Raw genomic sequence first — 11,294 nt, forward strand, 5'->3', positions numbered from 1 at the left:
CAGCTCCTCCCTCCCATGCAAATGACTGGAGGCAGAGGAGTAGAGGGACAGAAGCCTGTGCTGCTTGTAATGGGACAGGATTTGGGGTGCTGTTTCATGCTCTATCTCCCTCCCTCCCACTGTCTCAGGTGCAGAAAGTTTTCAAGGGAGAGAGGAAAGGAAGAGGAAAATGGAAGCTGAGGAGAGCTGGTCCTGTCCCTCTTGTTGGTAAAGAGGGGGCATCCAGAAAGAGGTAAGGAGATAGTTTTATTTTAATTCAAGAAGGAGTGCCTGGTAGCGAAGCTGGTGTGCTCTGTCACACTACAGACCCCTCCCTGTGTGTGTGCGTGCGTGCGTGCGTGCGTGCGTGCGTGCGTGCGTGCGTCTGCAGGGGGTATCTGTCCCATCCATAGATATCAGGGGTACTGCAGCTGCTGCTGTTCAAACTTTTGCTTTAGGCCCATTCCTTTGATGTTAATAAGCGTTTCTAGTACAATCTTTTTCGCTCTGTTCACCCACATCTTTACATTACCTCGTGTGTGTGTGTGTGTGTGTGTGTATGTGTATGTGTGTGTACGTGTGTATAGCATGTGTTTGAAACACTATACTGTATCTGCATAGAAAAAAAGCCTTCTTTTAGTAATGTACAGTTCAAATACTGTATGAACATGACCCCATCTCATCTCATCCCCCTGACTCTGGATACAAAACATTCATGTATTCGTTTGCAACTTTTCATACAATTTGCTTGCACCATTTCAGAGAAATTAAATATTTAAAATGGAAATAAATTGGTAACTGCAGTAACAAACAACACTGTACATGCTAATAGTACATCCATGTAAGCAGTACATACATGCTCAGGAGTTGTTTTTTTGGATCGGTATATACTTGTCATTATCCACTTCAACCATTTTAATTCCCCCCTTTTAAATTATTGTACTGGTTGATGTGTATGTATATATATCTATATATATATATATATATATATATATATATATATATATATTTCAACCATTATCACCTACAGTACAGTAGCATACAGTGCTCCCACTGCAGCAAGGGATTCTGGGAAATGACATGCAATGTTTACTCGCTCATCCCACAACGTGGCGGTATCAAATATAGCGTTTTCCCAGTTATTATATCCCTGCAGGATGTAGGATAATCCCAGCCAAACCCACATACTTACTACATTCCCGTTATGTCACATGTATTATTTCCTGTGAAGGAAGCGCTATGTATATTCCCATTATGGTCACAAATTGGACGATACTGTATTTCCATTATGTCTCCTATTATTTTCCCATGATATCTCATAGAATACTGTCATCCAAAACCACATCATTATTGAATGATTGAAAATGATGCCTCCGTTTTATGTCAAGATTGTCTTGACACTTAGACCCCCAAGATTTCAATAGCGCCTCACTTAAAAGATGACATTATTTTTGATTCAAATGAACTTTTATGGTGCAGAAGCCGCATGGTGCCTGTGCCTACAGTGTATGTATTTGTCAGTGTGTCTCTATCTGCATTTCTGTCTCTTGCTGGCCGCCAGCCTGTGTGATGATGTCAGCCTGTCTGTGATGTAAGAGAGACATTGTGATATCATCACATACTGTAGGCAGGATGGCAGGTGTAAAGCTTCTAAAAGAGAGAGGGAGGGAGAGAGGGAGAGGAGAGAGAGGGAGAAAGAGGGAGAGAGAGAGCAAGCAGCTCCTCCCTCCCATGCAAATGACTGGAGGCAGAGGAGTAGACGGACAGAAGCCTGTGCTGCTTGTAATGGGACAGGATTTGGGGTGCTGTTTCATGCTCTATCTCCCTCCCTCCCACTGTCTCAGGTGCAGAAAGTTTTCAAGGGAGAGAGGAAAGGAAGAGGAAAATGGAAGCTGAGGAGAGCTGGTCCTGTCCCTCTTGTTGGTAAAGAGGGGGCATCCAGAAAGAGGTAAGGAGATAGTTTTATTTTAATTCAAGAAGGAGTGCCTGGTAGCGAAGCTGGTGTGCTCTGTCACACTACAGACCCCTCCCTGTGTGTGTGCGTGCGTGCGTGCGTGCGTGCGTGCGTGCGTGCGTGCGTGCGTCTGCAGGGGGTATCTGTCCCATCCATAGATATCAGGGGTACTGCAGCTGCTGCTGTTCAAACTTTTGCTTTAGGCCCATTCCTTTGATGTTAATAAGCGTTTCTAGTACAATCTTTTTCGCTCTGTTCACCCACATCTTTACATTACCTCGTGTGTGTGTGTGTGTGTGTGTGTATGTGTATGTGTGTGTACGTGTGTATAGCATGTGTTTGAAACACTATACTGTATCTGCATAGAAAAAAAGCCTTCTTTTAGTAATGTACAGTTCAAATACTGTATGAACATGACCCCATCTCATCTCATCCCCCTGACTCTGGATACAAAACATTCATGTATTCGTTTGCAACTTTTCATACAATTTGCTTGCACCATTTCAGAGAAATTAAATATTTAAAATGGAAATAAATTGGTAACTGCAGTAACAAACAACACTGTACATGCTAATAGTACATCCATGTAAGCAGTACATACATGCTCAGGAGTTGTTTTTTTGGATCGGTATATACTTGTCATTATCCACTTCAACCATTTTAATTCCCCCCTTTTAAATTATTGTACTGGTTGATGTGTATGTATATATATCTATATATATATATATATATATATATATATATATATATATATTTCAACCATTATCACCTACAGTACAGTAGCATACAGTGCTCCCACTGCAGCAAGGGATTCTGGGAAATGACATGCAATGTTTACTCGCTCATCCCACAACGTGGCGGTATCAAATATAGCGTTTTCCCAGTTATTATATCCCTGCAGGATGTAGGATAATCCCAGCCAAACCCACATACTTACTACATTCCCGTTATGTCACATGTATTATTTCCTGTGAAGGAAGCGCTATGTATATTCCCATTATGGTCACAAATTGGACGATACTGTATTTCCATTATGTCTCCTATTATTTTCCCATGATATCTCATAGAATACTGTCATCCAAAACCACATCATTATTGAATGATTGAAAATGATGCCTCCGTTTTATGTCAAGATTGTCTTGACACTTAGACCCCCAAGATTTCAATAGCGCCTCACTTAAAAGATGACATTATTTTTGATTCAAATGAACTTTTATGGTGCAGAAGCCGCATGGTGCCTGTGCCTACAGTGTATGTATTTGTCAGTGTGTCTCTATCTGCATTTCTGTCTCTTGCTGGCCGCCAGCCTGTGTGATGATGTCAGCCTGTCTGTGATGTAAGAGAGACATTGTGATATCATCACATACTGTAGGCAGGATGGCAGGTGTAAAGCTTCTAAAAGAGAGAGGGAGGGAGAGAGGGAGAGGAGAGAGAGGGAGAAAGAGGGAGAGAGAGAGCAAGCAGCTCCTCCCTCCCATGCAAATGACTGGAGGCAGAGGAGTAGAGGGACAGAAGCCTGTGCTGCTTGTAATGGGACAGGATTTGGGGTGCTGTTTCATGCTCTATCTCCCTCCCTCCCACTGTCTCAGGTGCAGAAAGTTTTCAAGGGAGAGAGGAAAGGAAGAGGAAAATGGAAGCTGAGGAGAGCTGGTCCTGTCCCTCTTGTTGGTAAAGAGGGGGCATCCAGAAAGAGGTAAGGAGATAGTTTTATTTTAATTCAAGAAGGAGTGCCTGGTAGCGAAGCTGGTGTGCTCTGTCACACTACAGACCCCTCCCTGTGTGTGTGCGTGCGTGCGTGCGTGCGTGCGTGCGTGCGTCTGCAGGGGGTATCTGTCCCATCCATAGATATCAGGGGTACTGCAGCTGCTGCTGTTCAAACTTTTGCTTTAGGCCCATTCCTTTGATGTTAATAAGCGTTTCTAGTACAATCTTTTTCGCTCTGTTCACCCACATCTTTACATTACCTCGTGTGTGTGTGTGTGTGTGTGTGTATGTGTATGTGTGTGTACGTGTGTATAGCATGTGTTTGAAACACTATACTGTATCTGCATAGAAAAAAAGCCTTCTTTTAGTAATGTACAGTTCAAATACTGTATGAACATGACCCCATCTCATCTCATCCCCCTGACTCTGGATACAAAACATTCATGTATTCGTTTGCAACTTTTCATACAATTTGCTTGCACCATTTCAGAGAAATTAAATATTTAAAATGGAAATAAATTGGTAACTGCAGTAACAAACAACACTGTACATGCTAATAGTACATCCATGTAAGCAGTACATACATGCTCAGGAGTTGTTTTTTTGGATCGGTATATACTTGTCATTATCCACTTCAACCATTTTAATTCCCCCCTTTTAAATTATTGTACTGGTTGATGTGTATGTATATATATCAGTTGTTTTTTTGGATCGGTATATACTTGTCATTATCCACTTCAACCATTTTAATTCCCCCCTTTTAAATTATTGTACTGGTTGATGTGTATGTATATATATCTATATATATATATATATACTATATATTATATATAGTATATATTATATTTCAACCATTATCACCTACAGTACAGTAGCATACAGTGCTCCCACTGCAGCAAGGGATTCTGGGAAATGACATGCAATGTTTACTCGCTCATCCCACAACGTGGCGGTATCAAATATAGCGTTTTCCCAGTTATTATATCCCTGCAGGATGTAGGATAATCCCAGCCAAACCCACATACTTACTACAATTCCCGTTATGTCACATGTATTATTTCCTGTGAAGGAAGCGCTATGTATATTCCCATTATGGTCACAAATTGGACGATACTGTATTTCCATTATGTCTCCTATTATTTTCCCATGATATCTCATAGAATACTGTCATCCAAAACCACAATCATTATTGAATGATTGAAAATGATGCCTCCGTTTTATGTCAAGATTGTCTTGACACTTAGACCCCCAAGATTTCAATAGCGCCTCACTTAAAAAGATGACATTATTTTTTGATTCAAATGAACTTTTATGGTGCAGAAGCCGCATGGTGCCTGTGCCTACAGTGTATGTATTTGTCAGTGTGTCTCTATCTGCATTTCTGTCTCTTGCTGGCCGCCAGCCTGTGTGATGATGTCAGCCTGTCTGTGATGTAAGAGAGACATTGTGATATCATCACATACTGTAGGCAGGATGGCAGGTGTAAAGCTTCTAAAAGAGAGAGGGGAGGGAGAGAGGGAGAGGAGAGAGAGAGGGAGAAAAGAGGGAGAGAGAGAGCAAGCAGCTCCTCCCTCCCATGCAAATGACTGGAGGCAGAGGAGTAGACGGACAGAAGCCTGTGCTGCTTGTAATGGGACAGGATTTGGGGTGCTGTTTCATGCTCTATCTCCCTCCCTCCCACTGTCTCAGGTGCAGAAAGTTTTCAAGGTGAGAGAGGAAAGGAAGAGGAAAATGGAAGCTGAGGAGAGCTGGTCCTGTCCCTCTTGTTGGTAAAGAGGGGGCATCCAGAAAGAGGTAAGGAGATAGTTTTATTTTAATTCAAGAAGGAGTGCCTGGTAGCGAAGCTGGTGTGCTCTGTCACACTACAGACCCCTCCCTGTGTGTGGTGCGGCGTGCGTGCGTGCGCGTGCGTGCGTGCGTGCGTGCTGCGTCTGCAGGGGGTATCTGTCCCATCCATAGATATCAGGGGTACTGCAGCTGCTGCTGTTCAAACTTTTGCTTTAGGCCCATTCCTTTGATGTTAATAAGCGTTTCTAGTACAATCTTTTTCGCTCTGTTCACCCACATCTTTACATTACCTCGTGTGTGTGTGTGTGTGTGTGTGTATGTGTATGTGTGTGTACGTGTGTATAGCATGTGTTTGAAACACTATACTGTATCTGCATAGAAAAAAAGCCTTCTTTTAGTAATGTACAGTTCAAATACTGTATGAACATGACCCCATCTCATCTCATCCCCCTGACTCTGGATACAAAACATTCATGTATTCGTTTGCAACTTTTCATACAATTTGCTTGCACCATTTCAGAGAAATTAAATATTTAAAATGGAAATAAATTGGTAACTGCAGTAACAAACAACACTGTACATGCTAATAGTACATCCATGTAAGCAGTACATACATGCTCAGGAGTTGTTTTTTTGGATCGGTATATACTTGTCATTATCCACTTCAACCATTTTAATTCCCCCCTTTTAAATTATTGTACTGGTTGATGTGTATGCTATATATATCTATATATATATATATATATATATATATACTATATATATATATTTCAACCATTATCACCTACAGTACAGTAGCATACAGTGCTCCCACTGCAGCAAGGGATTCTGGGAAATGACATGCAATGTTTACTCGCTCATTCCCACAACGTGGCGGTATCAAATATAGCGTTTTCCCAGTTATTATATCCCTGCAGGATGTAGGATAATCCCAGCCAAACCCACATACTTACTACATTCCCGTTATGTCACATGTATTATTTCCTGTGAAGGAAGCGCTATGTATATTTCCCATTATGGTCACAAATTGGACGATACTGTATTTCCATTATGTCTCCTATTATTTTCCCATGATATCTCATAGAATACTGTCATCCAAAACCACATCATTATTGAATGATTGAAAATGATGCCTCCGTTTTATGTCAAGATTGTCTTGACACTTAGACCCCCAAGATTTCAATAGCGCCTCACTTAAAAGATGACATTATTTTTGATTCAAATGAACTTTTATGGTGCAGAAGCCGCATGGTGCCTGTGCCTACAGTGTAATGTATTTGTCAGTGTGTCTCTATCTGCATTTCTGTCTCTTGCTGGCCGCCAGCCTGTGTGATGATGTCAGCCTGTCTGTGATGTAAGAGAGACATTGTGATATCATCACATACTGTAGGCAGGATGGCAGGTGTAAAGCTTCTAAAAGAGAGAGGGAGGGAGAAGAGGGGAGAGGAGAGAGAGGGAGAGAGAGAGCAAGCAGCTCCTCCCTCCCATGCAAAATGACTGGAGGCAGAGGAGTAGACGGACAGAAGCCTGTGCTGCTTGTAATGGGACAGGATTTGGGGTGCTGTTTCATGCTCTATCTTCCCCTCCCACTGTCTCAGGTGCAGAAAGTTTTCAAGGGAGAGAGGAAAGGAAGAGGAAAATGGAAGCTGAGGAGAGCTGGTCCTGTCCCTCTTGTTGGTAAAGAGGGGGCATCCAGAAAGAGGTAAGGAGATAGTTTTATTTTAATTCAAGAAGGAGTGCCTGGTAGCGAAGCTGGTGTGCTCTGTCACACTACAGACCCCCTCCCTGTGTGTGTGCGTGCGTGCGTGCGTGCGTGCGTTGCGTGCGTGCGTCTGCAGGGGGTATCTGTCCCATCCATAGATATCAGGGGTACTGCAGCTGCTGCTGTTCAAACTTTTGCTTTAGGACCCATTCTTTGATGTTAATAAGCGTTTCTAGTACAATCTTTTTCGCTCTGTTCACCCACATCTTTACATTACCTCGTGTGTGTGTGTGTGTGTGTGTGTATGTGTATGTGTGTGTACGTGTGTATATAGCATGTGTTTGAAACACTATACTGTATCTGCATAGAAAAAAAGCCTTCTTTTAGTAATGTACAGTTCAAATACTGTATGAACATGACCCCATCTCATCTCATCCCCCTGACTCTGGATACAAAACATTCATGTATTCGTTTGCAACTTTTCATACAATTTGCTTGCACCACCATTTCAGAGAAATTAAATATTTAAAATGGAAATAAATTGGTAACTGCAGTAACAAACAACACTGTACATGCTAATAGTACATCCAATGTAAGCAGTACATACATGCTCAGGAGTTGTTTTTTTGATCGGTATATACTTGTCATTATCCACTTCAACCATTTTAATTCCCCCCTTTTAAATTATTGTACTGGTTGATGTGTATGTATATTATATCTATATATATATATATATATATATTATATAAGTATATATATAGTATATATATTTCAACCATTATCACCTACAGTACAGTAGCATACAGTGCTCCCACTGCAGCAAGGGATTCTGGGAAATGACATGCAATGTTTACTCGCCTCATCCCACAACGTGGCGGTATCAAATATAGCGTTTTCCCAGTTATTATATCCCTGCAGGATGTAGGATAATCCCAGCCAAACCCACATACTTACTACATTCCCGTTATGTCACATGTATTATTTCCTGTGAAGGGAAGCGCTATGTATATTCCCATTTATGGTCACAAATTGGACGATACTGTATTTCCATTATGTCTCCTATTATTTTCCCATGATATCTCATAGAATACTGTCATCCCAAAACCACATCATTATTGAATGATTGAAAATGATGCCTCCGTTTTATGTCAAGATTGTCTTGACACTTAGACCCCCAAGATTTCAATAGCGCCTCACTTAAAAGATGACATTATTTTTGATTCAAATGAACTTTTATGTGCAGAAGCCGCATGGTGCCTGTGCCTACAGTGTATGTATTTGTCAGTGTGTCTCTATCTGCATTTCTGTCTCTTGCTGGCCGCCAGCCTGTGTGATGATGTCAGCCTGTCTGGTGATGTAAGAGAGACATTGTGATATCATCACATACTGTAGGCAGGATGGCAGGTGTAAAGCTTCTAAAAGAGAGAGGGAGGGAGAGAGGGAGAGGAGGAGAGAGGGAGAAAGAGGGAGAGAGAGAGCAAGCAGCTCCTCCCTCCCATGCAAATGACTGGAGGCAGAGGAGTAGACGGACAGAAGCCTGTGCTGCTTGTAATGGGACAGGATTTGGGGTGCTGTTTCATGCTCTATCTCCCTCCCTCCCACTGTCTCAGGTGCAGAAAGTTTTCAAGGGGAGAGAGGAAAGGAAGAGGAAAATGGAAGCTGAGGAGAGCTGGTCCTGTACATCCAGAAAGAGGTAAGGAGATAGTTTTATTTTAATTCAAGAAGGAGTGCCTGGTAGCGAAGCTGGTGTGCTCTGTCACACTACAGACCCCTCCCTGTGTGTGTGCGTGCGTGCGTGCGTGCGTGCGTGCGTGCGTGCGTGCGTGCGTGCGTCTGCAGGGGGTATCTGTCCCATCCATAGATATCAGGGGTACTGCAGCTGCTGCTGTTCAAACTTTTGCTTTAGGCCCATTCCTTTGATGTTAATAAGCGTTTCTAGTACAATCTTTTTCGCTCTGTTCACCCACATCTTTACATTACCTCGTGTGTGTGTGTGTGTGTGTGTGTATGTGTATGTGTGTGTACGTGTGTATAGCATGTGTTTGAAACACTATACTGTATCTGCATAGAAAAAAAGCCTTCTTTTAGTAATGTACAGTTCAAATACTGTATGAACATGACCCCATCTCATCTCATCCCCCTGACTCTGGATACAAAACATTCATGTATTCGTTTGCAACTTTTCATACAATTTGCTTGCACCATTTCAGAGAAATTAAATATTTAAAATGGAAATAAATTGGTAACTGCAGTAACAAACAACACTGTACATGCTAATAGTACATCCATGTAAGCAGTACATACATGCTCAGGAGTTGTTTTTTTGGATCGGTATATACTTGTCATTATCCACTTCAACCATTTTAATTCCCCCCTTTTAAATTATTGTACTGGTTGATGTGTATGTATATATATCTATATATATATATATATATATATATATATATATATATATATTTCAACCATTATCACCTACAGTACAGTAGCATACAGTGCTCCCACTGCAGCAAGGGATTCTGGGAAATGACATGCAATGTTTACTCGCTCATCCCACAACGTGGCGGTATCAAATATAGCGTTTTCCCAGTTATTATATCCCTGCAGGATGTAGGATAATCCCAGCCAAACCCACATACTTACTACATTTCCCGTTATGTCACATGTATTATTTCCTGTGAAGGAAGCGCTATGTATATTCCCATTATGGTCACAAATTGGACGATACTGTATTTCCATTATGTCTCCTATTATTTTCCCATGATATCTCATAGAATACTGTCATCCAAAACCACATCATTATTGAATGATTGAAAATGATGCCTCCGTTTTATGTCAAGATTGTCTTGACACTTAGACCCCCAAGATTTCAATAGCGCCTCACTTAAAAGATGACATTATTTTTGATTCAAATGAACTTTTATGGTGCAGAAGCCGCATGGTGCCTGTGCCTACAGTGTATGTATTTGTCAGTGTGTCTCTATCTGCATTTCTGTCTCTTGCTGGCCGCCAGCCTGTGTGATGATGTCAGCCTGTCTGTGATGTAAGAGAGACATTGTGATATCATCACATACTGTAGGCAGGATGGCAGGTGTAAAGCTTCTAAAAGAGAGAGGGAGGGAGAGAGGGAGAGGAGAGAGAGGGAGAAAGAGGGAGAGAGAGAGCAAGCAGCTCCTCCCTCCCATGCAAATGACTGGAGGCAGAGGAGTAGACGGACAGAAGCCTGTGCTGCTTGTAATGGGACAGGATTTGGGGTGCTGTTTCATGCTCTATCTCCCTCCCTCCCACTGTCTCAGGTGCAGAAAGTTTTCAAGGGAGAGAGGAAAGGAAGAGGAAAATGGAAGCTGAGGAGAGCTGGTCCTGTCCCTCTTGTTGGTAAAGAGGGGGCATCCAGAAAGAGGTAAGGAGATAGTTTTATTTTAATTCAAGAAGGAGTGCCTGGTAGCGAAGCTGGTGTGCTCTGTCACACTACAGACCCCTCCCTGTGTGTGTGCGTGCGTGCGTGCGTGCGTGCGTGCGTGCGTGCGTGCGTCTGCAGGGGGTATCTGTCCCATCCATAGATATCAGGGGTACTGCAGCTGCTGCTGTTCAAACTTTTGCTTTAGGCCCATTCCTTTGATGTTAATAAGCGTTTCTAGTACAATCTTTTTCGCTCTGTTCACCCACATCTTTACATTACCTCGTGTGTGTGTGTGTGTGTGTGTGTATGTGTATGTGTGTGTACGTGTGTATAGCATGTGTTTGAAACACTATACTGTATCTGCATAGAAAAAAAGCCTTCTTTTAGTAATGTACAGTTCAAATACTGTATGAACATGACCCCATCTCATCTCATCCCCTGACTCTGGATACAAAACATTCATGTATTCGTTTGCAACTTTTCATACAATTTGCTTGCACCATTTCAGAGAAATTAAATATTTAAAATGGAAATAAATTGGTAACTGCAGTAACAAACAACACTGTACATGCTAATAGTACATCCATGTAAGCAGTACATACATGCTCAGGAGTTGTTTTTTTGGATCGGTATATACTTGTCATTATCCACTTCAACCATTTTAATTCCCCCTTTTAAATTATTGTACTGGTTGATGTGTATGTATATATATCTATATATATATATATATATATATATATATATATATATATTTCAACCATTATCACCTA

At 41.7% G+C, this 11,294-nt stretch overlaps 1 long non-coding RNA gene across 1 annotated transcript; it reads left to right on the forward strand.

Annotated features, from left to right (window-relative positions):
* The first annotated feature begins 5,337 nt into the window (after positions 1-5,337).
* LOC142481366 (uncharacterized) lies at positions 5,338-8,761 on the forward strand. Its single transcript, XR_012795761.1, has 3 exons — positions 5,338-5,431; positions 7,024-7,127; positions 8,738-8,761. It is a non-coding gene; the product is annotated as an uncharacterized LOC142481366 (long non-coding RNA).
* Positions 8,762-11,294: the final 2,533 nt, after the last annotated feature.

Source organism: Ascaphus truei, unplaced genomic scaffold, assembly GCF_040206685.1.
Source record: "Ascaphus truei isolate aAscTru1 unplaced genomic scaffold, aAscTru1.hap1 HAP1_SCAFFOLD_2581, whole genome shotgun sequence".
In the NCBI taxonomy this organism is placed as follows: Eukaryota; Metazoa; Chordata; class Amphibia; order Anura; family Ascaphidae; genus Ascaphus; species Ascaphus truei.